The sequence below is a fragment of the Giraffa tippelskirchi genome, chromosome 9 (genome assembly GCF_054371585.1).
Source record: "Giraffa tippelskirchi isolate mGirTip1 chromosome 9, T2T-mGirTip1v1.2.pri, whole genome shotgun sequence".
NCBI classification, from domain to species: domain Eukaryota; kingdom Metazoa; phylum Chordata; class Mammalia; order Artiodactyla; family Giraffidae; genus Giraffa; species Giraffa tippelskirchi.
The window spans coordinates 54,507,114-54,534,146 of NC_137283.1; the positions used below are offsets into that span (position 1 = coordinate 54,507,114).

Genomic DNA, 27,033 nt, shown 5'->3' on the forward strand with positions numbered 1-27,033 from the left:
CGCCAAAGCTGGACACTGTTCTCTACACTGAGTTTTCGGGCTTATTTGGTTATCTCTGGGCCTTGAGATATCACCAGGCTGGTCTTCTTCTCCCTTTTAAGTCTCAGACCCCCTCGGGGCAGCGAAACTCTGACCCCCCTCGACTGCCACTCCGTTGGCCAGTCAGCACCCGCCCTAGAGCCTTCACGGCTCCGAAATGGCGACCAGCGCGGTCTCCAGGCCACGCCCACTAAAAGGCGGGGTCAGAGTTCAGGCCAGAGCGATGGACGCCCGAGCCAAGTTTGAAGTCGGCTCCTAGGCGGGCTCGCGCAGAAGCAGAGAGCTGGTGGCGGCGCAGGTCGGGAGGAGGAGTACCGAGTGCAGGGCTCGCCTGCCGGGGCCGCCCGAGAATCTCTAAATTGCGGGCGCTGGGGCCGCCATCTTAGATGGCGGGATTAAGACAAGAACGAGAGTGAGACGGGAAGGCTTTCCTGCCGCTCTTGGGCCCCGGAGAGGGCCAGGTGGCCGGGCTTTGGGGTGTGTGCCCTGAGGCCGCGGAGCGCGAGTGGGACAATGCGAGAGCTGCCCGGGGCCCCGTCCCCTGGGCTGGGGACGCGCCGAATGTGATCTCCTCCCGCTCCCTCACCCGCCGCGGGGAGGAGGAGCGGACCAGACGCCGGCGCCGGACGACTGGACGCGGAGGCGGCCGGGCTCCCTCAGGTAGGCTGCAGGGCCGGGCCCTGGGAGCGGGGCGGCGGGGCTGAGTAGGCCGGGTTCCTGGGCGGCCCGGCTAGGGCGTCGCTGACGGAGCGGCCCCACGGCGGTCAGGCGGAGGGCCAGGCCAGGCCAGGCCGCTGTCACCCCGGGTGGCACTGGGCGGGCGGGGGCCCCGGGGCTCGGTGTTATGGCCGGCGAACCGAGTGCCTACATTACCCACTCAAGATTTCCTTGTGTTTCGGGGAAACGTGCGGGCGCCACCCCAGTTCCTGGTGCACAGTCCTTGTATTTCGGCCACTGGAAAATCCGCCCAGAGACGCCTCGAATCCGTGTTGTCACTGAGGTGGAACACCGTCGTTTCTTTCTGGCCGCGGAGTGGGGGCCCAGGCTTGCATCTTCTCTCAAGTGACACCCTTTTCGGGAAGCTGAGAGCAGTCGGGGACAAGAGGAGAAAATAGGTCGGTGTCCCACCACAAAGGAAAGCATCGGGGCCTCCCCTTGGGTCTCAGGACTCTGCGGGTTACTGATGATAGGATTGGGATGCTTTTACTGACGGTCGGCCCCAGGATGCTTGGGAATAAAGATCCAGGGCTCCTTTGTGTGAAGTGAGAGCCGCCTGGACGCTTCAGCGCTGCAGCTGCAGAGGCTCTGCAGAGCTAGTCGATGCCCCGAGAGAGGCGTTTGGACATGAGAGGCGAGGCGGCTGTGTTCATTCATTGTTCTCTCTCAGGGGCCCAGGGTGTGCCCCTTTCTCTGGTGGGAGGAAGGTTAGGGTCTTCTCTGCCTCCTCTAGGTGTGACGGGGTTTTGAAAAGTCTTAAGGAGGGAGTGGATTCAGCCTGCGTTCATTATTTCTGCCTGCTTTGTCCTCTCGGGTCTGGGAGGTAGGCGGCCGCTCTGTTCGCTCCCAAATGTGAAAACAATACGCTGTGATTAGGATGGGTTTACCCAGGGTCGTGGTAGTTTGGAACAACTCGCTTTGCCTGGGGGAGTTGAGGGAGCTCGTAGACTGGTGGGGACTTTTGTGCTGAGGTTTGGACTCTTGAGCAAATGCTCTTCAGGTGGTGAGAGCGGAGCAGGCTAAGTTGAGGAAACAGCTGGTACAGAGGCCCCGAGATATGCAGGAGTTGGGATGAATTTGGGGAGCAGCAAGCCGTCTGGGGTGCAGGAAGGAAGTGGTGAGAGATGAGGGTCTGAAACAAAGGTTGCCTAGCTTGCGAAGGATCTTTGTTGAAGATAGTGAACTAGTTGGTTTAATTGGAGTTATTTTCGACGAGTGTTGCTAATTTTCTTGCTGATAATCGATTTTCCCCCTTGATGATGTTAAAGCTGTTAGTAATTGCACAGATTTACTTTGTTAAGCTCCGTCAAGAACATTTTGATAAATGCTTTATGTCAAATATTTTGCTCTTACACTGTGGTGAATGAACAGAATTCATATTTCTCGGGATTCTTGCGAAAGGTTCTTCTGAAGTACTTGCTCACAAAATGTTGACTTTATAAATGTAAGACAGTCTACTAATACCGCATTTTAAATGGTTGTTGACAAGATAAATTGTGCTCCCGAATCGCTTAGAAATTGGCAGATTATATGAAACATTTGAAAAATTGTAGAATGCGAGTATTTTTAGTTTAGTAAATGTTTTATATAGTAAAATGTTTGCATTGCTTCTGTGAATTCCAATTCTGTTTTAAAGTCTTTAGCTCTATGAACACAATTTTCCCCAAAGAGCTGTACTGTTGTGGTTAATGTTTGTCCTAAAGTGATTATTATGATATTAACAGACTTCATCTAGAAGTTCCTGAATCTTTCTTGGGTTGTGATGATTATATACCACTGAAGAACATTAAGATTAAAATTCTTTTGGCTTGTTTCACCCTTATCACTTGAAGGGCTGTGCTGTTTGAAATGCAACAGAAACATTTGACCCAGTTGAATTAAGGATACTTAGGAAAATTAACCTGTTAACTCTTTCTGTGTAAAAGCTTATTATCTTTTAGGTATGCGGTGTTTGTGATTATAAGTTGTAGTGAAATTGCTTATTTTTTTAAACTCTTAAAGATGTGTATGCCTTCAAAGGGGAAGGCTTGAGTGAAATACAGGAGAACATATTCTGTGGGTTTTGGTTTTGCAGGAGAAAACAGTGAGATGCAGATTAAGCTGGTCATTTATGATGAAAAGTATCTAAAAGATGAAATGGAGAATGGTTAAACATTAAGTATTATATTACAACTGCTCTGAGACTAGTTGCTTTTAGTTTAAAACATGCCATTTGTGAAATCCAAAGTAGAAGTTTGCTCTGAGGATTAAACAACAACTTCTTGGAAGTTAAATTTGACTTCTTGAGAAGCACTAGGTTACTTATTAAATGGAAAATATAATTAATAACTTCAAATTACTGTTTCAAGTAACCTGTTAGTAGTAGGTGCATGATTCTATCGCATTTTAATTCCAGATAAAGCTTTGTTAATAACCTGTTGCCTAAAAATAGAAAAATGTTACATGGGGAGTGCTTTTGTTTGCATGTTAACATAATAGCCCATACATAATAATCCTGGTCTTGGGAGGAGCTTGTTAGATGAACAGCATGCCTTAATGTTGACTTGCAGAAGAGAATTTTAACTATTGCCTTTGAAAGGCAGTGGACTATGTGACAGTGGGGGGTTTATGAAACCATAAAGTCAAGCTTTGACTTAAAAAGATCTTTTGTTTTTTAAATCATGTGTGTTGTGAAAGTCAGTTCTCCGAAAGAAATGACTGTAGTTGGAAAATTGTTCACCTTTACTAAATTAATTGGGAAATCAAGGAACACTTGGGTTCATTTAGGATGAGGTTGTTTAGGGTTTTGGTTGATGTGTGTGTGTTTATCTTTGTGTATGGATATCTAAGAACTCTTTATTTGCTAAACTGCCCAGATTGCAAATTTGATACTAGTTATTTGTGTTATAATTCAGTTAGTATTTTTGGTACAGGGCTTAACTCCCTTGCCTATAATCCTTAGGATAGTAATGGCTGTTTTTTTTCTTTCTTGCCTTAAAGTTGTGAGTAAAAATTCCTTAATTACATATCATAGTTTTCATCTTTAATTTTATAGTGGTTGAGTCATTGTGTTCCTCCTTTTCTGCCAGGATACTTGTGAAGCTCACAATGATTTTAGTAGTCAACTTCAGATCTGTTAGCCTTTCTTCTAAAATTACTCCTAGAATGTCAGTTTAACCAAGGAAAATGTCAAGTGGGTGGTGTTCCTTTGTTACTGGTTTTGGCCCAGGCTATCTCAAGTCTCTTTGGCAACTCACTCAAGAAGTGTGTTAATTGCTTCACATTCCAATCAGTGTAGATAGTTTTTCTTAAGGAACACTTGACACATAGTTTTATTTTTAGATCAGATTGTAAGGGATTTTACTGGGTGGGGATTAACAATCCTAAAACTGATTTGAAATTAAAACCTTTGTGATTTAGAAATTGTTTACATTTTTGGTTAATGAATGGGAAATCACAGGCAGTGAAAATGTTTTAGGGGAACCAGATATGTCTAATTGCTTCTGAGGATCCTGGTGGACTATATGGGTGACATCGTCTTTCTGCCTGTTGGGTTTCATGTACTGTCATCCAGTAGCAAGAGTAAATAATACATCTTTACTGTTTTAGTCAAGACTTATCTCCTGTTTATTTTCTTCCAACCTGCTGGGGAAGGGAAAAGTGGTCTGATTTCTTTGAAGCTACTTAATACTAGGCATCACATTTGGACAGAGTATGTACTTTCTTCATCCGTAAACATTTCTGATGGAAGAGTCTGGCTAGTAATGGTTACCTATGTTACTGTGTCTTTAAAATTACGAGTTTTCATTCTTAATCTGGGTTTTATGGAGACATACTTTTTTTGTCTTTCCAAATTTTTTAAAAAAAAATTATAGTGTAATTGCTTTACAATGTTATGTTACTTTCTGCTGTACAACAGTGGGAAACAGCTATACGTATACATATATCCCCTCCTTCTTAAGGCTCCCCCAACCCGCGCCCCACCTCTTTAGGTCATCACAGAGCACCCAGCTGAGCTCCCTGTGTTATACAGCAGCTTCCTTACAGCTATCTGTTCCACACTTGGTAGTGTACATATGTCAATGCTTATTCTCCGAATTCACCCCATCCCATACTTTTCCATGTTAGATGGCGTTTAACGTCTGTCCTTTACCTAGGTTTAGGGTAGATGAAATCCTGAGTTCTCCTTAGAAGAACATGACTTGTTCTCTGTGGCAGATCTCATTAGGAAGCTCAGTTTCTGGGAGAGGCATTTCCCTGGATCTAGATAGATTATTTTGAAAGCTCCCATTTGCATTTAAAAAAGTTTGTTTATAGTAGAAAAAACTGGAAAAACTTCAGATGTTCAAGAATAAGTAAACTGTGGTACAGCCACTTATGGGACACAGTGCTTTTCTTGAACTATGGCATATATGAAGCGTTTATGACAAAAGAAATGCCGTATCTGAATGATTGTAGTTCTGTTAAAAAAAAAAAAACATTTAGTACAATGGAATATTATTCAGGAGTGAAAAGGAATTAATCTGAGCAGCAAACTCCAGGAGATAGTAAAGAACAGGGAAGCCTGGCATGCTGCAGTCTGTGGGAGTATCAGAGTTGGACATGACTTAGCGACATAATAGAACAACAAAACTGATACATTCTCCAGTATGTATAAAGCTTGCAAACATCATGTTAAATAAAAGAAGTCAGTCAGAAAACCCTACATAATCTGTGATTCTTTTTTCATGAAGTGCCCAGAACAGGCAAATCTGCAGAGACAGAAAGTAGATTTGTGGTTGCCAGTGGCTGGAGGGAGAGGGGAATGGCAGTGAACAGTGATAGGGGTTTCTTTTTGAAGTATTGAAAATGTTCTAAAATTGATTGTGGAGGTAAATGCACAACTCTTATGAGTCTAATAAAAGCTATTGAGTTGTACACTTTAGATGGGTGACTTGTATGGGATGTAAATTATATCTCAAGCTTTAAACTCAAAAGCTACACATAGGAAGAAAGCACATGTAGATGTTACCAGTGGTTGTTAAACAGAAATTATTTATTACTACTTTATATTACTTTTCATCATCTCTGAATATATTGTTTTATAAATAAATAAAGTTAAATTCTATTCATGTTGTGGGCTCTTATATCCCTCCAGTCAATCAGTAACTCTCAGTTGTCACTGACGACTATATTTTTGAGCTTCTTTCAACTGTTTTCTACTTCCTCCAGGTTACTTCAGGATTTTATTACTGAATTTGTCTTAACTATAGTTAGAACCTCTAAAGTGAACTCCTTTTTCTTGTTTCTTCCAGTTGCATTTTTCACATTACTGCCAGATTCATTTTTTAAATGTGCATTGTTCAGTTGTGAAGTCGTGTCCGACTCTTAATGACCCCATAGACTGCAGCATGCCAGGCTTCCCTGTCCCTCACCAGAATCTTAAAAATTAGGTTTTATTAATCTTTTGTGTAGATTATACAGTCACATGCTCCAGAATTCAAAGGATACAGAAAGTGACGCTGTTGAGAGTAACTCTGCTTTCTCCTTTGTCTCCCATACCCAGCTTTCTTTCGTGGAGGGAAGTGTGTTATGAGGTTCTTAGGTATCTGCCTGTTTTGTGATGATATAAGAATATTCATGTGTAGATGTGCTGCCCTTACTTCCTTTGGCAGATTGTCCAAGAGTCTCCTTTGCTTTTCAGACTAAGCATACAGTTCTTGCTTTTATATCTTGGTAGTGTGGACTTCTCTTACTATCTTCGGTGGAATTCAGAAGTCTTTTTTTTTTTTTTTTTTTAAAGCACCTAAGTAAGTGCAGCTAGTGTGGTGGAGGGTGAATTAGGCAAGTTCCTGCCTCAGTGACCTTATCTACTGAGGAGAGATTCACACGATTTCCTCACTTTTATCGGTTCCTCTTTTAAGAGCCATTTTGAACACCATCTTCTAAATACCATTTCCTGATCTTTTTCTCATTATGTTTTCTTCCTTGAACCCTACCTTAAAACCCTTGTATTTATTTTTCTTACGGCCTTTATCATATAATCATTCGTGAGTTTATCATCCCATTAGATTATAAACTCAAGTTAATGCTTTCTACTCAGTGTGCGAGTCCTTCTTTGTTGACATTTCTGAAAAAATTGGAGAAATTGAGGGACCAGGTCTGTGCACTTTTGTGAAACTATTAAATCTAAATCACTACATTTAATGCTAGATTTTTGTAATAAGACCTTTTGTTTAAACTTACATGGTTTATGTACTTTTTTGGTACAGTACACTGTAGACTTTATATGTATTTATTGTGACATGTATTTTATTAAAATATTTGTTTACCTCTCATCTTTTCTCACAGAACTGTATCTTAATTACCTTTGAATACCCAGAGTTTAGCACAGTGTTTGGTGCCCTGATTTCAGTTCAATTTGTTGAGTGTAAGGTGCTAAATGATGTTTATTGAACTGAATTTTTTATATAGATGTCTTACATCTCTGGCTAGATTTAAGCTCCTTAGAGCTGAGGCATGTCTAATTTATAAGTCTCTAGTTCTTAAAACTTTGTCTTGATTATGTAGTAAACATTATTTGCATAAGTAGAGATTCTCAGGTTAATCACCTGTGGATTTAGTTCCTTCCTACTGCCCATCACACACTAATGCTTACAGTTAAAATGATATACTACTTACTAAACTCATACTCAGCACTTTGTAACTTAGGATTTCTGTGGGAGGCATTAACCTTGCTTAGCTTCCCCTTCTATTTGCATTATCAGTAGAGCGCTCTGGGTTCTCAGTGCCAGCTCCCTGAGGATGTTTGCCTGCTTTAGCAGCTCACTGACTCATTGGTTCAAGCTGCTCTTGCCACACTGGCTGTTTCCTTCTGCATTCATAGGCTTTCTACATGGAGGGTATAAATCATACTCTTCTACCTTCCTTGGTCTTAGTCTGGACTGGAATTGGAGAAATGTGAATGTGAGAATAACCATCATACATACTCCGTGCCTAGTATTTATCTAGCTGTCTGACAATTCAAAATGGGCCCCTTAGGCTTTTTTTGGGGGGAGTGGTGGTGGTAAACTATACATAACATAAAATTTACTATTTTAACCACATTTGAGTGTATTATTCAGTGGCATTAAGTGCATTCATAGTGTTGTGCAAACATGACCGCTATCTGTTTCTAGAAATTTTTCATCATACCAGATAGAACCCTGTAACAATATATTGATACAATAACTCCCAATTCCTCCTCACCTCCAGCCTCTGATAAACTCTGCTTTCTCTCTGTGAGTTTGCTAGTCCAAGTATCTCATATAAAGGGAATCACTGTTACTCAGTCCGTTGTGTCCCACTGTTTGCAACCCCCTGGACTGCAGCGCGCCAGGCTTCCCTGTCCTTCACCATCTCCCAGAGCTTGCTCAAACTCCTTTCCATTGAATCGGTGATGCCATCCAACCCTCTCATTCTCTGTCATCCCCTTCTCCTCCTGCCTTCAGTCTTTCCCAGCATCAGGGTCTTTTTCAATGAGTCAGCTCTTCGCATCAGCTGGCCAGAATATTGGAGCTTCAGCTTTAGCATCAGTCCTTCCAATGAATATTCAGGGTTGATCTCCTTGCAGCCCAAAGGACTCTCAAGAGTCTTCTCCAGCACCATAGTTCAAAAGCATCAATTCTTTGGCTCTCAGCCTTCTTTATGGTCTGACTCTCACATCCATACGTGACAACTGGAAAAACCATAGCTTTGATTTTTGGACCTTTGGGGAATCATACAGTATTTATAATTTTGTATCTGGCTTATTGCACTTACTGTGTTTTCAGGATTCATCCGTATTATACTGTGTGTCAGAATTTTATTCCTTTTCATGGTTGAATAATATTCTTCTCTGTGTGTGTGTGTATGCGTGTGCACACACACACATTTTATTTATCCTTTCAACAGTTGATGGGCTCTTAGGTTCCACATTTTGGCTTTTGTGAATAATGATGCTATGAACACTGATTTGTAAGTGTCTGTTTGTGTCTCTGCTTTCGTTTGTTTTTAGTATAAATACCCAGGAGTGGAATTGCTGGAACTGATGGTAATTCTGTTTAACTTTTGAGGAATTGCCAGATTATTTTCCACAGCAGCTGCATCATTTTATACTCCCATCAGCAATGCGTGAGAGTTCCAGTTTATCTGCATCCTTGCTAATACTTATTATATTCTGTTTTTTGATAATAACTGTCCTAATGGATGTGAAGTGGCTCTAGGCTTTTTTCTTAACTGCTAATTAGATTGACTGAGGAAACCAGAAGTTTAGGAAGTTGGCTGTATTTGCATCTATGGACTTTTCCTCCTTTATAAATGTATTTGTATATAATGTTCTTCAAAGAGATAAATTAATGACATAATTATGATTCCTTTTTTGAAAAAAAGTTTTCTATTAAGTTGGTACATGTAGTTGTTGCTGTTACCTTCCTTATCCCCTTTTAATCTAAAATATATTCAGTTAACTTGTAAATAATTATTTCAATTAATCTTGAGTGCTAAGATATACTAAGTGAAAAAAGTAGGATACTAAAATATGTACATTAAAATTTCATTTTTTATAAAGAAAAACATTTACATGCACCTATTAAAATGCTTCCCCTTCAATTTCAAATACTACAGTGAAATCATCCTTCATTGTCTACCTCTTCCTCCGCTCAGGCTAGAAGTGACCGTTCCATGCTCCACATTCTTATAGCTTTCTTAAGAAGTTACTCCTTTTTCCTCCATCACCACACACACACACACAAAGCTGTCAGTTCTTGTTGTTGTAGGCCTCTTTGTCATCCTGAAAGCTCTTTAGCACATAGTCTTTGGTAAATCATGATTTTTTGTTTTTTCTACTTTAAGAAGACAAGGACTATTTTTCTGAACTTTATATTCTTCAAAGCCATTGGCAGTTGAAATAGATGATTAGAAATTGTCAAATGATGTGCTCCTTACACTTTTCCACTCAGTTCTGTGCCAAGTTGCAGTATATAGAGAGGCATTCTGGTTTTTTGGATTCTATATATCAGTGCTTTCATGTGGTAGGTAGTGATTCAATATCCATGAGAAAGGTTTAGGATAAATAGTGTAATTACATCATTTCTCCATTAATATTTTATTCAGATATTTAAACATTAATTTTGTGCAAGGTCCTGTACTGGCATGTGTGCTAAGTCACTTCAGTCGTGTCTGACCCTTTACCACCCTATGGACTGTAGCCCACCAGGCTCCTCTATCCATGCGGATTCTCCAGGAAAGAGTACTGGAGTGGGTTGCCATGCCCTCCTCCAGGGGATCTTCCCAACCCAGGGATCGAACTTGCATCTCCTTTGACTCCTGCAGTGCAGGTGGATTCTTTACCGCTGAGCCACCAGGGAAGCCCTCCCATAGAGGATGATGGAGTATATAACAAGATGTAGGAAATACATACAGTTCTTTTCCTTAAGGCATTCAGACTTTGATGTGTAATTACATAGGTTCAGTTCAGTTCAGTGACTCAGTCGTGTCCGACTCTTTGCGACCCCATGAATTGCAGCACGCCAGGCCTCTCTGTCCATCACCAACGCCCGGAGTCTACCCAAACCCATGTCCATCAAGTTGGTGATGCCATCCAACCATCTCATCCTCTTGTCGTCCCCTTCTCCTCCTGCCCCCAATCCTGCCCAGCATTAGGGTCTTTTCCAATGAGTCAACTCTTCGCATGAGGTGGCCAAAGTATTGGAGTTTCAGCTTCCAACATCAGTCTTTCCAATGAACACCCAGGATTGATCTCCTTTAGGATGGATTGATTGGATCTCCTTGCAGTCCAAGGGACTCTCAAGAGTCTTCTCCAACACCACAGTTCAAAAGCATCAATTCTGCGGCGCTCAGCTTTCTTCACCGTCCAACTCGCACATCCATACATGACCACTGGAAAAACCATAGCCTTGACTAGATGGACTTTTGTTGGCAAAGTAATGTCTCTGCTTTTAAATATGCTATCTAGGTTGGCCATAACCTTCCTTCCAAGGAGTAAGCGTCTTTTAATTTCATGGCTGCAGTCACCATCAGCAGTGATTTTGGAGCCCAAAAATATAAAGCCTGACACTGTTTCCACTGTTTCCCCATCTATTTGCCATGAAGTGATGGGACCAGATGCCATGATCTTAGTTTTCTGAACGTTGAGCTTTAAGCCAACTTTTTCACTCTCATCTTTCACTTTCATCAAGAGGCTTTTTAGTTCTTCACTTTCTGCCATAAGGGCGGTGTCATCTGCATATCTGAGGTTATTGATATTTCTCCCGGCAATCTTGATTCCAGCTTGTGTTTCTTCCAGCCCAGCGTTTCTCATGATGTACTCTGCATATAAGTTAAATAAGCAGGGTGACAATATACAGCCTTGACGTACTCCTTTTCCTATTTGGAACCAGTCTGTTGTTCCATGTCCAGTTCTAACCGTTGCTTCCTGACCTGCATACAGGTTTCTTAAGAGTCAGCAAAAACAAGACCGGGAGCAGACTGGCTCAGATCATGAACTGCTTATTGCCAAATTCAGACTTAAATTGAAGAAAGTAGGGAAAACCACTAGTCCATTCAGGTATGACCTAGATCAAATCCCTTATGAGTATACAGTATAGGTGACAAATAGATTTAAGGGACTAGATCTGATAGAATGCCTGATGAACTATGGACAGAGGTTCGTGATATTGTACAGGAGACAGAGATCAAGACAATCCCCATGGAAAAGAAATGCAAGAAAGCAAAATGGCTGTCTGAGAAGGCCTTACAGATAGCTGGGAAGAGAAGAGAAGTGAAAGGCAAAGGAGAAAAGGAAAGATATTCCCATCTGAATGCAGAGTTCCAAAGAATAGCAAGGAGAGATAAGAAAGCCTTCCTCAGCGATCAGTGCAAAGAAATAGAGGAAAACAACAGATTGGGAAAGACTAGAGATCTCTTCAAGAAAATTAGAGATACCAAAGGAACATTTCATGCAAAGATAGGCTCGATAAAGGACAGAATTGGTATGGACCTAACAGAAGCAGAAGATATTAAGAAGAGGTGGCAAGAATACACAGAAGAACTGTACAAAAAAGATCTTCACGACCCAGATAATCACAATGGTGTGATCACTCACCTAGAGCCAGACATCCTGGAATGTGAAGTCAAGTGGGCCTTAGAAAGCGTCACTACGAACAAAGCTAGTGGAGGTGATGAAATTCCAGTTGAGCTATTTCAAATCCTCAAAAGTGATGCTGTGAAAGTGCTGCACTCAAGATGCCAGCAAATCTGGAAAACTCAGCAGTGGCCACAGGACTGGAAAAGGTCAGTTTTCGTTCCAATCCCAAAGAAAGGCAATGCCAAAGAATGCTCAAACTACCGCACAATTGCACTCATCTCATATGCTAGTAAAGTAATGCTCAAAATTCTCCAAGCCAGGCTTCAGCAATACGTGAACCGTGAACTTCCAGATGTTCAAGCTGGTTTTAGAAAAGGCAGAGGAACCAGAGATCAAATTGCCAACATCCGCTGGATCATCGAAAAAGCAAAAGTGTTCCAGAAAAACATCTAATTCTGCTTTATTGACTATGCCAAAGCCTTTGACTGTGTGGATCACAATAAACTGTGGAAAATTCTGAAAGAGATGGGAATATTACATAGGTTACATTTTCATATTTAGTTTTTTTTTACTCCTGTGGCAAAGTAGCTAGGTATAACTTTAGAGTTTTAATGAATTAATGGTCCAATTTACAGAGGAAACCTTTGAACATGGCCTTGGTTTAAGAAAAATATTCTTGAAAAGTTGATTTAAAGTATTTTCTGGGAAACAAGTGGTGCTCAGTTTTGCAGGTATACCTTATTGTAATTCTTACAAGTTCTCAAAACAAGCAAGATGCTTACCTTTGGTGGTATCGTTGAAGACCAGGGAATTTTTCTGTATGAAAGCCATTGACTCTACAAGGAATCATTGGAGAAATGACTGAATCAGATAGTTACTCCTTGAAATAGCTTTGGCAAGGTTGTAAACCTGGAGGAGTACTTATCTTGAGGATAAATCTCAATGTCTGCCTAAGTGAGAGATGCCAGTGTGCAGAATAGTGGATTCACTTATTTTATATTTCATGTCTTTATTTTATTAAATTTTTTTTCATGTCTTTATTTTTGAAGAAAGCTCATGCTATTTTTTAAATCACTTGTTGATTATGCAGGACTTGCCACTAAAATTTATGCCTTTTATGTGGAACAGAAATTATTGGTATGGTTAAGTCAGTGTTTCCAGGCATTAGCTTAGCAGGATGAGATGTCTGGATGGTTTTTATTTCCTCTCCTTCCCCTTCCACTCTGTAGCTGTTTTTTACTTCATTATTACCGGACCATCAGAGTGAGCATGCTTCAACCACATTTCATTTGTGCGTTGCGTATTTTTCTACTTGCGTTTAAGGATATACTTTGTAAATAGCTCCATTCATTTAAAAATGAACAGTTGCTGCTTAAATGAAGAAGCAATGATTTGGAGATGAAAAGTAAAATGAGTTAAAGAGTTTAGACAAAGTGACTTAAAATGAAAATAATGAAAAACTAAGAGTTAAAAATAAAATAGGCTCCATATGTCTTTCACTGTGGAACTGATGTTTTAATGTAATTGTTTGAACTAGCTGATGAACTTTTTAAAAATTAATTATCCTTTAAAAAGGTTAGGTTCTTTTCTAAACTTGGGCAGCCCAGCTTCCTAACTAAGAAGGGTAGAGTATCACATTTCTTCATGTGCGTTTATGCTGGCCAGTCATCTGATGAAGTTACCAGTTTGTGGTCAGAAATTGAGAAAGAAGGATGAGGAAACTCAAAATATTGACACACACACCACCTTGCAGTGCATCTGAGTTGCCCTTTTGGACTGGTTGGGAAACTGTAGCTAAGCCATTTCCAAACCAGACTTATTATTGTTTCCTAGCTTGGATGAGATGACATTTTATTTTTAAGTGTTTGAGTGTGTCTGTTTCAGCAGAAACTTTTTATGTGTGAGGGTGGGTTTTTTCCAGTGTTGTGTGACCAATTGAATGAGAAAAAGGAAAAAGAAAATAGAAAAACACTTACTCCTTAAAGGAAGCTTGGAGTAATCTTGAAAAATGGATCACCCAGTCCCTCAGATGGAACAAGGCTAGACTGAGCAAAGAAATGAGCTTAAAGGAGAAATGAAGAGTGAAACTGCATTGTAAGTATATTAAAATGAGTAGGGAATTTCCTGGCAGTCCAGTGGTTAGCGTTCTGCGCTCTCACTGAGGGGAACCTGGGTTCAAGTCGTGTCTTGTGGCAAAAAAAAACACAAAAGCCAAAAAACAAAAACAAAGAAGAAATGCGTATTCAACTATGTTTTTGTCCTGCCAAAAAAGTATTTTAATAGTGCAGGCAGTTTCAGCCATCACTCACTCCTCATGGTACTAAGCATATGTTCCTGGGAGCTTTTGATTGCAGTTGAAGAAAGTGAATCTATTCTTTGTCATTCTCAATTCTCCCAAGCCTTATAATTTGACCATCTCATAATTGAGTGTGATTTTTTTTTTTGTCTAAAGATACATTTTTTTAAAAAGACGTCCTAAAGATAATAGCTTACCTTTATCTTAACTACTGCATACCAGATTCTTTTAAGAGTTTACCTTAATTCGTTTAATCTTCCCGTAAGCCAGATGATGTAGGTACATTGTGATCCTTACTTTAAAGAGGAAGAAGCACCGAGAAAGAGGGAGTAAATACCCTGAATATAGGCCATCGACTTGAGAGATGAAAGGGATTTTCTAGGTTAGTTTTTGACTGCATCCTACACCCTCTCTGCACCTCAGAATGTAACCCGAAGATGTGATGCAAACTTAAGGTTTTTGTTAGGTTTCTGGAAATGCTGTTTTATAATTTTCTTTATGACTTAGAGTAGATTCATTTCCTTTTCACAGGCCTTGTATGATTAACCCCACCTTGTCCTTGTGTTACTTCTTCATCTAAATTGTAAGTTTATTGAGGGCCAGGATCAAGGCTACTCTAATTTGCCTCTCCAAGTACTTACTTTTCATAGGGCTCTCAGAGATCACCCCCCCCCCTTTTTTTTTTGACTGCGCCATGCAGGATCTTAGTTCCACACCAGGGATCAAACCCCCACCCTCTGCCGTGGAAGCGAGGAGTCTTAACCACTGGACCACCAGGGGAGTCCTGAGATACCTCTGTTGAAGAGTTGTCTTTTCTAAACCTTTTTGACTTGAGTAGAAATAATTAGTTCCATTACCTTTTTTCTATAAGATGATAATCACTGTGCTATGACTTTGTATGTGAAAACTTTTCTTTTAATCTTACGTATTTAATTTAGGGAATTAGCTTAAAATAGCACTTTAAGAAGTATTCTTTCCAAAATGTATTTCTCTTCACCACTAATCAATATTTCATAAACTTCTAGGAACACTTAATCACTTGCATATGTATAAAGCGATTGTGGGCTCACCTTGAAGCCCACAAAGTTTAGAGTGGTTGGGGGTACCCACCTAATTTTGCCAGTTCTAATGAGAATATTTAAGCTGTTTAGACTTTTATGTGATAGTAGTACTCTGAAAAGTGAGCTTAGTGTAGAGATTTCTAAAATGGTGTATTGGTTTTTGTAATTTTAGAAGTTCACTATACAGTTAAGTAATGAAAACTGAGTTGACACAAGGCTTTGGAGTAGTGTTAGTGTTGTGATCAAATGGCTGTTGGCATTACTGAAAGTGAATGGACTAAGTTTATTTCATTGCTACCATTTCCCCTACGTTGTGCTCTCAACCTATTTTCTAATTTTCCGATTTACCAGGAGGATATGGAGTTAGAATATTTTAATTAGTTAACTGAATAAAATTGACGTATACTTCACGTATACCCTCTGTAGTTAATAGAGCTTCTTTTAACTGTATTTTACTTTTTAGAATAGTGAACTAGGATATTTTACATTTCTTCTAAGGCTTGTCATAAGTTGTACATAGCATTAGGTTTACTTCTCTTTGATAGTAAATCTTGTCTAATTTCTCCTATCATGGAGAAATATAAAAATAAGCTTTTTGAGGAAATGATAAATCTAAGCCGAGAAGGAGGTATTTTCCAGAAAGTTATCTTGGTTGTTAATTGCAGGTAATTTAGGCATGTGTTGATGTGTAGATAATTTAGGAATGTGTTTACAGATTCCAAGATGTAGACTGATGGTAAAGCATCTAGAATTATTACTCCATGCAGGCTCTGCAGAAGATCTCTGGGAATATGGAGACCATTTGCAGAGATCAAATGAACTAGATAGCATATTAGCTGTGTTATTCCCCCAGCTGGGCTTCCCAGGTGGTTCAGTGATAAAGAATCTGCCTGCCAGTGCAGGAGACGTAAGACATGTGGGTTTGATCCCTGGGTCAGGAAGATTCCCTGGAGGAGAAAATGTCAACCTGCTCCAGTAGTCTTGCCTAGAAAATTCCATTGACAGAGGAGCCTGGTGGGCTACAGTCCAAAATGGTGTCAAAAAGAGTCAGATACGATTGAGCTCACAGCACACATTAACCCAAGTGATCAAGTGATGTGAGAACTAACCAGTTGATCTGTATTTTGGAAGCTAGGACTTAATTTTGGAATACAGTAACCGTAGTAGTGAAGAGTGTTAGGCTTTGAACTCAGAAAAACCCAGGCTGGAGGTTTATGGCTATCTAGAAGAATTCCTGACTGTTTCATCATGATAATAGGGAACATTTACTGTGTCAGGCCAACACTCTGTGCTTCACATACATTGTTTAATTTTCACATTTTGTAAAACATGCTGAGTAGAGGGGAGTTAGCTCCAAGTCCATCTTAAGTCTAGATGTCGTGAATAAAAGGCTGTTTAAAGCTGTGGGCGTCTTAGTGTGTTCAGGTCATTTATTCCAGCAATAGTCTTTTCAAGCCCTTGCTACCCATTTCTCCTCCTCATTTCTCTCCTTTTGAATCAAGGAGAAACTCACAGCAGCTACAAAATATTACAACAGAATTTTAACTCTAGGGCAGTGCTCAGGTTATTTTGATGTATAGGAGTTCTTTTGTATTGACTAATATTCAGAATTAGTGAGTCATGGTTTGTAGTTTAGCAGTCTTCTGATTACATGGAGATTTTATTTTATCTAACTTCTGTTTGTTACCAACTCTGGGGAGAAAAATTTTGGAGTGAAGATAGAAAAAGAATGACTTAAAAACAGTTTACGAGACCAGTGCTCTAATCCCTGAGCTACAGAGCCATTAAACACAATTTAGACTTCATTATGTTTGTTTTAAATCATTATTCATTTGCTGCAGATTATAAGAGTTAGCTTCCTAAGTAAAAGATTATATATATGTATTTTGAAATATTTATTTGGCCGTGCCAGGTCTTAGATGAGGCAGGCAGGTCTTTAGTTGTGGCGTTCGAACCCTTAGTTGTGGCATGTGAGTGCTAGTTCCCCGACCAGGAATTGAACCCTGGCCTCCCTGAATTGAGAGTGTGGGGTATTAGCCTCTGGACCACCCATGAAGTCCCAGGGTTATATTTTTGATACTCTTCTGTTCTGTATTATTTAATGGATAAGAAGAAAGAAAGGCTATGTGAGAAAAAACATTGGGAAAACAACTGCTCTAAGATAATGGATTTGAACTAAATCATTGTTTAGAAAGGAAGTAAAGATCTCTTAAATATGAAGGAAATTTAAATTGCTTATGTTATATAAAACAAATATTTTCCTTTTTTCCATATACCGCATTACCTATAAACAATATTTATTTCAAAGTAGTAATAGTACCAATGTTAAACAATTATTTTTGTTTCTTAATGTGTTAAAACAGACCTGTAATTTAGAGTCTGAGAACCTGAATTTTTTGTTTTGCTTCCCTTATTGTCACTAAACCTTTTGAACTTCATGTTTTCTTTGTCTACAGGAGAACTAGGACTAATACCTGGTTTTAGCCTGTTTAATTTTAATAGCACTGTGAGATAGTGGAGAGGAATAAACTGTAAAGTTATGTAAAATTTTAAGTTCTCTTGATTGAAGTAAACTTTCTGCAATGCATCTCAACCACAGAGTGCATTGCTGTGTTCTTAGAAACTCGATGTCAGGTAGTTCAAGAATGTCTTTAAAATCTAGTTTAACACCAAAGTGCTGGTTGCCTTAGGTATTTGTGCTCTACCACTTTAATATTTTTAAGTGAAATAAAAGAGTAGTATTTGAATAAAAGCTCAAAAGTGAGGTTTTAAGACAGATTTTATATACTGATTCGCTGAGGCATTTTTGAAGAAAAATGCCGTCCATCTGTTTCTGAGATATTTACGTGTGTGTGTGTTTCCCTACTCAGGAAGCAAGAGTAAAATTTATTTTTTTTTAAATTTTATTAATATTTATTGCTGCAGCTGTGCCGGGTCTTAGCTGCAACACGCAGGATCTTTAGTTGTGGCACACAACCGCTTAGTTGTGGCATGTGGGTTCTAGTTCCCTGACTAGGGGTTGAACCTGGGCCCCCTGTGTTGGGAGCTCGGGGTCTTAACCACAGGACCACCAGGGAAGTCCCGCAATAGTAAAATTTATTTGGCTGCTTGGTTTGGCTGAGGTTAGGGAGGGGTAAAACAAAGTCAACCTTAACCCCAAGTTGGCGCAGCTGCTTCTTGACTCTTTTAGGCTGAAGTCTTAGGACATTTTGGTTCTTGTACGCTGAACTCCTGAAGAGCTTCCTGGATTAATCGGATTGTTATAATTTGTTTTTACTTACCATGGTCCAAAGGTGTCTAACCCTTCAGGAGAGTAACTGACAAGACAATCGATGAGGAATGTTTGAGTGAGTGCTCGGCTGAGGTCTGTATCTCCAGATGTTGATAGGATAGTGTTTCTAGTCAAACATTTATCAGTCAAATTAGGCCCTGAGTTAGATGATTAAACATAGGACTCAAATCACTGAGAAGTGTACACTACGTACCGGCAGTTACATTTTCATAGTTGTACTCTTATCACATCTGACTTGTCCTGGGGCTGTTTGTTAGTACTTTGTACGTGCGCTGCTCCCTAATAACCTTGTACCTGAAACAGTCTTGCTTTCTAAACACTGTTTTTATAGCACATGGTAAAACTAAACAACAAAAAAACAAGACTCTCCCAGAGTAATTAATTTATTACTGTTTTATTAATCTGGTGCTATTTATTCATTTTTAGAAATGCTTCTGAATGAAGCAGTTCTTTGAAATTATTGCTAGAGCTGAGCCACAGGGTGAGAAGGCTGAAATGAATGTGTTGAGTTTAAAATGCCTGTATCACAACCTGTGTATTCTGAATTCTGAGTTTCAGAATAAAGTATCCCAGTGTCCTTTGTAATATCAGTTTCTTAACAGCTTGTTAGGAATTGACTAGGAAATAACTTGATTTCTCTAAAAAATTTTAAGCAAGTCAGTTTTCACAGACACAGTATGGCCCCTGTATTTACTCCCTTTTACTTTGTTTGCATACCCAAGTGTTCCTTCCTGCTCTAACCGGCTTCTTAGTCACGTGGTGGTTTGTGTAGTTTGGGGCGTGAGGATTGTGGGAAGAGTGCTCAAAACTCTGCAGACTGTGGAAATACAGCCTGCAGAGTTCTGTAAAGCCCTTTGCCGTAACCGAGAGAACGTTTGTGACTTCTCTACTAATGCCTGGGAGCTGAGTGGTAGGTACTGTGCTCTTATGGGCCATTTGATTTGTTACCTGAGTGCAGAAGTGCAGTATTTTGGTGAGGATTTGTACCTTGCTTTACCAGTGTTTAGACTTTCATAAAGATTATCTTATTTCTTGAAAGTGTAAGATGAAAATCACTGGCACCCTGCTACTGTTCCTTTTCTTCAGTTTTCCGCTTGACTGTCCTGGTGCATGTTGTTCATGGAAACTCCCAGGAATGGGGTCTTGATTGTGAAAAAAAAAAAAAAAAGAATTTGCTATAAAAGTTGAGTTCTTAAAAAAAAATGTTGAGCTTTTCTTAACGTTCCTATATTTGAACTATTTTAAAAAGAGCTTGAGAAATTTATCATTTTAATCATCTAATTAGCTGTGGCCTGTAAAACGTGCTGACATTCAGCAGTTCCTTTTTTTTATTCACTGAGATACTGGTTTCATCATTTTACTAAAATGGAGACTTATTTTTAGAGGTTACAACATACGGTATTAGGCCCATAGCGAATATAGAGAAAGTGATGACTAGTAACTGATTCTAGAATCATTTGTAAACCTGATGTGAAAATATATCAGTTTTCTCAAATTTTAGCTTTTGTATGTTCTGAAATTGCTGAAAACTGTAACAAAACTTTGATTTTCTCTTTAATTTTGCTGATTAGTTTCATGGTTCACAACTTACGTATATGAAGAATATTTTAGATCAGCATCCAAAAATTTAAACTGGAACTGCCATTGTTTGGTTATGCTTAAGAAAACATTCTTGTTTTGGGACATGTACCCCAAATATTTGTTAATTATTGTATTTCTGTTAGGCTGAACTACCCCTCCTCCTATCTGATATCCTACTCTTTCTACTCATTCTTTTGTATTCGACATGATCTTAGGCATGTTTAAAAACACATTTCTACATTTCTTTAGTAGGGACACTGTGGCTTAAAACCACTTTTTATTTTCAGCAGTGTAAATTTAGGACAAATGGCTGTGTGTGTAGGTGGAACATGTTTACAGTTTAGTGTGGCAGAGCAGGTGAACAAGAATGGTGCTTGGTTTTATTTTTAAAATAAAACAACTGTGAAGAAAAATGCCAAACAACACTAGTAAATCAAACTTTGGAAATAGCTCAAGCATGGTAGAATTCCATAATGGCTTCAACTGGCTATTACCAGCTAGCTTTTGTCTGTTTGGGATCTGTCCGATAGAGCTGTTACAACGATTAGCTGTCTGCCAGCCAACGGTTATACTGTGCCGATTCTAGAGTTGCAGAATTCCACAATTGTCAGTGTTCTAGTCCTGGAGTGTAGCCCCTCAGCATTGTGTGGTTCATAAATAACTGGACTGATGCTTTCTAGTAGAACTCAGCACTCACTGGACCTAGATGCCGCCTTTATTATTCATTCAGGAAGTGTCTTAATGGACAGTTGTATGTTAGACACTGTGAAAGGTGATGAGGTTTTTAGGGTAAACTGAACGTAGCTTCTTGGAACATACTGTCTAGGGTAGACAATCACTCGGTAGGCAGATATCTAATATAATTTCAAAGTATTATAAAAATGGTATAAAGGATGGTGAAAACAGTAAAGCTCAGTAAAGAGAGAAAAAGGATGGGGAGAGACAGGATACACTGAAACAGGGTGGTCAAGGAGGTCCCCTTTGAGGAGTGGAAGCGTGACTGACAAGCTTGCAGCAAGAGGGTCACCATGACGGAAATAAATGAGCTAAGAGAGAGGATAGGAGATAAGGTGTAGAACAGAGAGAGAGGCCAGGCCGTCATGGAAGGCCTTGTAGCTCATAGTTTTAAAGAATTTGGGTTTTATTTTGAGTGTAATAGGGAACCAGTCACACTCAAAATAAGGACTTTAGCGGAGCAATCGTGACCAGATTTGTGCCTTAAGGTAGTAGGTAGAGAATAGATTTGCAAGTTTTGAGAGTGGACATAGTGATATCTGGTGTGATCTAGGCTAGACATGATGGTGCTTTAGGTTGGAATGGTTGGGTTGGGTTAAAGTGGTGGAGTTTGGAGGGTCTGACAGTATGTGTTGGATGATTAAATGTGGTGGGTGAGGAAAATGCTAAAGGAATCAAGGGTCTTATCTAGTTTACTCTGTTGTGTGGGTAAACACTATTATTACCAATAATATCATGTAGTAATAGCTCTTTTGGATTAAGTCCCCACAGTGTACCAGTCAGTGAATTTTGCATTCTTTATAGTTTTTCATTTATTTCTCATAACCATTCCACCTCTTAAAATATATTCTTATTTTACAGATGAAGAAATTAAGGCGTAGATGTTTTTTGCCCAGGTCCACATAGCCAAGAAGGTTATTCATCAGCAAGTCTCTTTGACTTCAAAGTGCAAGCTCAGTTTATTTGGTCATTCAGCAAGTACTCTTCTAGGAATTTAGTATATAGAGGTTGTCAAAGCTCAGTCTTTATTCTCATGGAGTTTAATAATTTGGGTGTTAAAAATTTTACCATAAGAATCTATATAGTTTTCTGGACCAAGTGTGTAGGAGGACCTTGCTTAGCTGAATGTTGGATTTTTGGTACACTTAATCTTCTGGAATGTAGGTTTGACCTTGCATAAGCCTACACTGAAGCCTTTTTATTACTCAGTAGGTTAGGCCTCCTCTGGGCTTCCCTGGTGGCTCAGATGGTAAAGAATCTGCCTGCAGTGCAGGAGACCCAGGTTCAGTCCCTGGGTTGGAAACATCCCTGGAGAAGGGAACCCACTTCTGCATTCTTGCCTGGAGAATTCCATGGACAGAGGAGCCTGATGAGCTACAGTTCATGGGGTCACAAAGAGTCAGACACAACTGAGCAACTTTCCCTCTCTAGCCTAGTAGACTAGGTTCTTTCTTTTCCTGTTGTTCTTAATATACAGGCTTGATTCTCTTTCTCAAATCAGGTTGTCAAGAGCAAATGCTGAGGAGAAGGGAAGTCAGCAGAAGTAAATACTGTCAAGTCAGAAGTGGTTCTGGCAACCAGAGTGCCGGAAGCATGTGAGAAGTAGAAAGAAGACACAGAACTCTGTTGTCTGTTATATTGATTATTTCCATCAAACTACCACTAATATTAGATTAAATGACTACTCTTTAAACCTGTAAGTTTTTTGAAGTCACATTTCATCTTAAATCTTTGATTTTTGACTTTTACTTCATAATGGATACGTTATAAAAATATTTAAAACTGTGTGTGTGTTAGTTGCTCAGTTGTGTCCAACTCTTTGCCACCCCATGAACTGTAGCTTGCCAAGCTCCTCTGTCCGTGGAATTCTCCAGGCAAGAAATACTGGAATGGGTAGCCGTACCCTTCTCCAGGAGATCTTCCCAACCCAGGGACTGAACTCTGGTCTCCCGCATTGCAGGCAGATTCTTTAATGTCTGAACCACCAGGGAAGCCCATATTTAAAACTGTAATTACCTTATTAATCTCCCCAACTCAAATCTGAGTAAAATTATTGTTTAGGAAAATCTGCTGTATTTACATTCTATAGATAACCAGAGGTTACTCATTACAGTAACTTATGAATTGTTAAGAGAACGTTGCCATATAGTCTATTTGGAAGCTAGGGAAGGATATTCTGTATCAGAAAATTGTAATATTTGTTAGATTTTCATGGCAGTAGAATCATTACAAGGTGTTAGAGCTAGAAGGGTCAGTATATCAGTATAGGTCATCTCTTCCAACTCCTTTTCTTTGTTGGGGGGGGCGCAGAAGAGGCAAGTAACTTGAAGTTATGTGGATTAAATGAAATAGCATTTGAATACCTATATGCTTAGGACCTAGCTCGTAGTAGATGCTTAAAAGATGCTGTGTTTTTTTTTTTAAATCTGTCAAGTATGTTCCTTTTATATTTTCTCATATTTCACTTTCTGGAAATTTCGTTTTCCTGATCCTAGTGATAGATGTGTTCCAAAGAACCGATTGAACAAGAAAACATGTGGTATTTTGACCCCTGCCTGCTCAAGGATCTTCCCCTAAGATTTGCTGAAGAACAGAGCGACAAGGGCTTAAGAAGACCCATGTCGCTTGCCTGATTTGTCATGTGTGTGTGTGTTTACAAATAGTGGCAATATTTGAGAAGCTTGAAGTTAAAGGTATTGCCTGAGTTTTGATTCTACATTTAAGAGTATGCACAGTAGGTCAATTTAAGGATATATCTCTAAGCTCCTTCAACAAACCCTGAATCTTGGTGATTGTCACCTGAAAACTGGTGAAGTGGACACCTGTTGCTTATTTGTTACCCCCTTTCATTGTAACTGTACCCATATTTTTCTCTGAGGAACTGTCAGCCCTTATTCCCTATTATGTAGCCATTCGGTTTTAATGAGACTGACCTCATCTTTAACTCTAGTGGAGAGCCTGTTTCGCTTCAGTCAGTCTGTAAAGGCCAGCCATTTGGACATACTGATTTGTTCACAGTGACTTACTGGAGGCCAGTGAAATCTGAACTCATGTGTGGAGCTCCTTACTCTGAAGAGCTTCCCTGGGAAATGCTGTTTACCCGAAGGCATTACCAGAAAGTTCCAAAAAGCAGAACTTGAATTTGTTCCCTTGTCAACTTATATGCAGAGTACATCATGAGAAACGCTGGGCTGGAAGAAACACAAGCTGGAATCAAGATTTCCGGGAGGAATATCAATAGCCTCAGATATGTGGATGACACCACCCTTATGGCAGAAAGTGAAGAAGAACTAAAGAGCCTCTTGATGAAGGTGAAAGAGGAGAGTGAAAAAGTTGGCTTAAAGCTCAACGTTCAGAAAACTAAGATCATGGCATCTGGTCCCATCACTTCATGGGAAATAGATGGGGAAACAGTGGAAACAGTGTCAGACTTTATTTTTTTGGGCTCCAAAATCACTGCTGATGGTGATTGCAGCCATGAAGTTAAAATCGCTTACTCCTTGGAAGGAAGGTTATGGCGAACCTAGATAGCATATTTAAAAGCAGAGACATTACTTTGCCAACAAAAGTACGTCTAGTCAAGGCTATGGTTTTTCCAGTGGTCATATATGGATGTGCGAGTTGGACGGTGAAGAAAGCTGAGCGCCGCAGAATTGATGCTTTTGAACTGTGGTGTTGGAGAAGACTCTTGAGAGTCCCTTGGACTGCAAGGAGATCCAATCAATCCATCCTAAAAGAGATCAATCCTGGATGTTCATTGGAAGGTCTGATGTTGAAGCTGAAACTCCAATACTTTGGCCACCTCATGCGAAGAGTTGACTCATTGGAAACGACCCTAATGCTGGGTAGGATTGGGGGCGGGAGGAGAAGGGGACGACAGAGGATGAGATGGTTGGATGGCATCACCAACTCGATGGACATGGGTTTGGGTAGACTCCGGGAGTTGGTGATGAACAGAGAGGCCTGGCGTGCTGCAATTCATGGGGTCGCAAAGAGTCGGACACGACTGAGCGACTGAACTGAACTGAACAAGGCAACTATATACATATCATTTACATTGCCTTAGGTATTATAGGTAATCTTGTTGTTCAGTCACTTGTAAGTAATTTAGAGATGATTTAAAGTTTAGAAGGATCTGTGCAGTTTTTATGCAAATAGGACACCATTTAATATAAGGTACTTGAGTGTCCTTGGACTTTGTTATCTGCAGGGAATCTTGGAACAAATCCCTTGCGGATACCTAAGGGCGACAGTACCACATTTTATTTATTCATTCATCACTGGATGGGTATTTCTGCTGTTTCTGCCTTTTGGCTGGTAGGCATAATGCTCCTGTGAACTTTCTAATGTCCTAAAGTTCTAATGGACTTCCCAAGTGGCTGAGTGGTAAAGAATCCTCCTGCCAAGCAGGAGGCTCAGGTTTGATCTCTGGGTTGGGAGGATCCTTGGAGTAGGAAATGGCAACCCACTCCAGTGTTCTTGCCTGGAGAATCCCATGGAAAGAGGAACCTGGCAGGCTACAACTCATAGGGTTGCGAAGAGTCATACATAACTGAGTGACTTCATAACAGCAGCAACATCAAAGGTTCTAATAACCTGTGAGTCTGCCCCAAAGTCCTATAGCTCCAGTCTGCAGTAGATAGAGAAGCCTGATGATTTTTGTTGCTCCGAGTGGACTTTCGGAAAGTAAAAGAATAGATTATATTGGTTTTAGTTTGGAAATATTGCAAGTGACCAGAATGTTTTATTTTTATGGCCACACGGTTTTTAGAACCTTAGTTCCTTGACCAGGGATTGAAAGTAGTGAAAGTATGAAGTCCTAACCACTGGACCGCCAGGGAAGTCCCGGAGGAGTTTTTCTTTTCTTTAATTGGTTTGGCCAAAAAGTTCATCTGGGTTTTCCTGTAACATATTATGAGAAAACCCCAGTGAACTTTTTGGCCACCCCAATTTTGTGACATTTGGGGTTCACTGGGGTCCTGAGACTCCCAAGTTAGAGGTAGGTCTGATTTAGTCCTTTGCACCTGATTTTCAAGATGAAGCCATGAGGTCCAGGGAGGTGCGTGGGCTTTCCCAGAGCCTCCAGATTTATATCAGTGACTTTAATGGTGTTTTGACATGCTATCTTAAAAAAGGTAGGTTTAGGCAACTATAAACATTTTTTGTAAAAGCATTTATTGTGGTAAAATATAACAAATTTACCACCATGTACCATATACATGATATAAATTTCTACACAGTTCAGTGGCATTTAGTACCTTTACAGTGTGTTGCAACCATCACCACCATCCATCTTCAGAACTTTTCCATCATCCCATACTGAAACTCTGTACCCTTAACCTCCCCGCCTGACTCCCCACTCCTGTCCCTGCGAACTACCATCCTACTTCCTTTATGAATTTGACTACTCTCCGTATGCCATGTAAATGGAATCATACAATATTTGTCCCTTTATGACTGACTTAGTTCACTTAGCATAATGTCCTCAAGGTTCATCCATGCTGTAGCATGTGTCAAAATCCTCTTGCTTTTAAAGGCCGAATGATACTTCCTTGTATGTGTATAGCATATTTTGTTATCATTTCACTGGTCAGTGGACGCTTGGCTTGTGTCCACCTTTTGGCACTGTGAACATGGGTGTGCAAATATTTTGAGTTCTGCTTTCAGTTCTTTTGGGTCTGTATCTGATGTGGACTTGCTGGGTTGGATAGTAACTCTGAGTTTTGAGGCAGTCCCATGCTGTTTCTGTAGAGGCCATACACCATTTTACATTTCCCACCAGCAGCGCACAGGACTTTCACTTCCTCTGCATCCTTGCCAACACTTTGCTCCCTCCCTTCCTTTCTCCCTTTTCCTTTCTCTCTCTTTGATAATAGTCATGTAAAGTGCTGTCCCATTATGTTTTTGATTTTTCGTTTCCTTAAAGATTAGTAATGTTGATCACCTTTTCATGTTCTTGACTGTTTCTGGGTCTTTTTTGGAAAAATGTCTATGCAGATTCTTGGCCTGTCTTGACATTGGGTTGTCTTTTTACTATTGGATTCTAACAATTCGTTAGCTTGTATTCTATAGAATATTTATATTCTAGATGCAGATCCCTATGAGATACATGATTTGCAGATTCCCTCCCTTTTTTCAATTAATTAATTAATTTTTTAATTGAAGGTTAAATGCTTTACAGAATTGCGTTGGTTTCTGCCAAACTTAGGTTATCTTTTTATTTTCTTGATTGTATTCTTTGAAGCAAGAA

At 39.9% G+C, this 27,033-nt stretch overlaps 1 protein-coding gene across 8 annotated transcripts in view; it reads left to right on the forward strand.

Moving 5' to 3' along the window:
* The first annotated feature begins 375 nt into the window (after window positions 1-375).
* The window catches only part of RAF1 (Raf-1 proto-oncogene, serine/threonine kinase), a 72,586-nt gene continuing 45,928 nt past the window's right edge, over window positions 376-27,033 (forward strand). For all 8 annotated transcript variants that reach the window (XM_081526357.1, XM_081526360.1, XM_081526355.1 and 5 more), the window contains exon 1: window positions 376-699. The gene's annotated coding sequence lies outside the window, so the exon portion shown is untranslated. The remainder of the gene's footprint in view (window positions 700-27,033) is intronic.